At 43.1% G+C, this 2,644-nt stretch overlaps 1 pseudogene; it reads left to right on the top strand.

The window, feature by feature from the left end:
* Positions 1-609: 609 nt before the first annotated feature.
* LOC132477576 (SERPINE1 mRNA-binding protein 1-like) lies at positions 610-2,238 on the top strand (annotated as a pseudogene).
* The last annotated feature ends 406 nt before the right edge of the window (positions 2,239-2,644 follow it).

The following is a 2,644-nucleotide window of genomic DNA, read 5'->3' as shown; positions in this document are numbered from 1 at the left end:
ACATTGTCTAATCCAGAGGATGTATGCATCCAAGTAGGATGTGAGTTCTACAGATTTAATTCAAGGTTCAAGATACTAAACTTGGTGAACATTAGGGATTCTAGATTTTTAGGTTGTGCGTGATGGGATTCCGTTTGGTTTTGTGGCTTAAAATTAATAATTTCCATTCAAGGAAATTGCAATGCCTTCTCCATACTATAAAGCTCTTTATGCGTACTTGTAGGATTAGAGCATCTTTGAGGATGCAGACATGTTCTCCTGCATATGTGAGTTGCAGACAGTATCTTGGTTTATAATGCAAATTTTATGTTATGTATGCCACAAAATAATTTTTAGTGCATACCATCAAATTTCCTTTATAAATTTGTTAGATTCCATAAATCTATTGTGCATTTGCACACGACTTGGGATTTACATTTGATTCACTCACTTTCACGTTGCACATATAAATCTAACAATTAATAAACTTATGGTCTTCTTCATCTTTAATCAGCAAAGAATAAATCATCTGGATAACAATCTTATATGAATATAAAAAGGTCTTAGGAAGAAAGTGGAAGCAATGTTCATTTAAGATTTTATTCAAAAAGAATAGCCCGGCCATCTTGTGGGAAGAGCTGAAGCAGGCGCTCTTGGCTCGGCGCGGCCTGCTGCAATCCGTGGAGGAACACACCGCCGAGCCACCATCATGCCTGGGCACTTACAGGAAGGCTTCGGCGGCATGGTCACCAACCGATTCGACCAGTTATTTGATGACAAATCGGACCCCTTCGAGGTGTTGAAGGCAGCAGAGAACAAGAAAAAAGAAGCCGGAGGGGGCGGCTTTGGGGGCCCTGGGGCCAAGAGTGCAGCTCAGGCCGCAGCCCAGACAAACTCCAATGTGGCGTGCAAACAGCTGCATAAAGAGTCCCAGAAAGACATCAAGAACCCGCTGCGCCCCAGCGTCGGCGTGGTTGACAAGAAGGAGGAGATGCAGCCACCTGTGGCACTTAAGAAAGAAGGAAGAAGACGCATTGAAAGAAGACCTGATCAACAACTTCAGCGTGAAGAGAAGATAATTGATAGGAGACCAGAAAGGCGACCACCTCGTGAAAGACGATTTGAAAAGCCACTTGAAGAAAAGGGTGAGAGGCTTCCCTGGTGGCGCAGTGGTTGAGAATCTGGCTGCCAATGCAGGGGACATGGGTTCGAGCCCTGGTCTGGGAAGATCCCACATGCCGCGGAGCAACTGGGCCCATGAGCCACAACTACTGAGCCTGTGCATCTGGGACCTGTGCTCCACAACAAGAGAGGCCAAGATAGTGAGAGGCCCATGCACCGAGATGAAGAGTGGCTCCTGCTCACCACAACTAGAGAAAGCCCTTGCCTGAAGACCCAACACAGTCAAAAATGAATGCATAAATAAATAAATTTATATTAAAAAAAGAAACAAGCAATAGGATATTATAGACAGATATAAGAGGAGATTTATTTTTTAAAAAAAAGAAAAGGGTGAAGGAGGAGCATTTTCAGTTGATAGACTGATTATTGACTGGCCTGTCTGAGGCCTTGGTGGTCTTGGAAGAGGTCGAGGAGGTCATGGACGAGGAATGGGCTGGGGACATGGCTTTGATTCTCGTGGCAAATGTGAATTTGATAGGCATAGTGGAAGTGACAGATCTGGCCTGAAGCATGAGGACAAGCATGGAGGTAGCGGATCTCACAGCTGGGGAACTGTCAAAGATGAATTAACTGACTTGGAGCAATCAAATGTGACCGAGGAAACACCTGAAGGTGAAGAACATCCAGTGGCAGACACTGAAAATAAGGAGAATGAAGTTGAAAAGTAAAGGAAGAAGACCCCAAAAAAATGACTTTGGATGCGTGGAAGGCTATTCAAAATAAGGACCAGGCAAAAGTAGAATTTAATATCTGAAAACTAAATGAAGGTGCTGATGGGCAGTGGAAGAGGGATTTGTTCTTCATAAATCAAAGAGTGAAGAGGTTCATGCTGAAGACTCGGTTATGGATCACCATTTCCGGAAGCCAGCAAATGATATAACATCTCAGCTGGAGATCAATTTTGGAGAGCCTGGCTGCCCAGGACGAGGTGGCAGGGGAGGACGAGGTGGCCGTGGGCATGGTGGACGTCCAAACCGTGGCATCAGGACTGACAAGTCAAGTGCTTCTGCTCCTGATGTGGATGACCCAGGGGCATTCCCAGCTCTGGCTTAACTGGGTGCCATAAGACAACCCTGGTTCCTTTGTGGACCCTCCTCTTTGAGACTTGCATACTTAAGGATCCCAAACAACTAAGAAATTTTAAAAAAAAGAAAGAAAGAAAGAAAAGACTGTTATTCATACCATTCACATCTAAAGACTGAATTTTATCTGTTTTGAAAATGAACTTCTCCTGCTACACAGAAGTAACAATATGGTAGTCAATTTATTATTTAGAAATGTATTGGTAATGGGGATGTTTTAATAATTTTCAGAGATTATGCATTCTTCGTGAATTTTTCTGTATTGCTGCTTGCAAATATGCATTTCCAAACTTGAAATATAGGTGTGAACAGTGTGTACCAGTTTAAAAAAGAATAGCATAAAATAGATTCTGTGGACAACTTTGCATATAAATATAAGGGTCTGGAGCCTCAAAGAAAAC

Source organism: Mesoplodon densirostris, chromosome 17 (genome assembly GCF_025265405.1).
Source record: "Mesoplodon densirostris isolate mMesDen1 chromosome 17, mMesDen1 primary haplotype, whole genome shotgun sequence".
In the NCBI taxonomy this organism is placed as follows: domain Eukaryota; kingdom Metazoa; phylum Chordata; class Mammalia; order Artiodactyla; family Ziphiidae; genus Mesoplodon; species Mesoplodon densirostris.
This window is presented reverse-complemented; position numbering and strand designations above follow the sequence as displayed.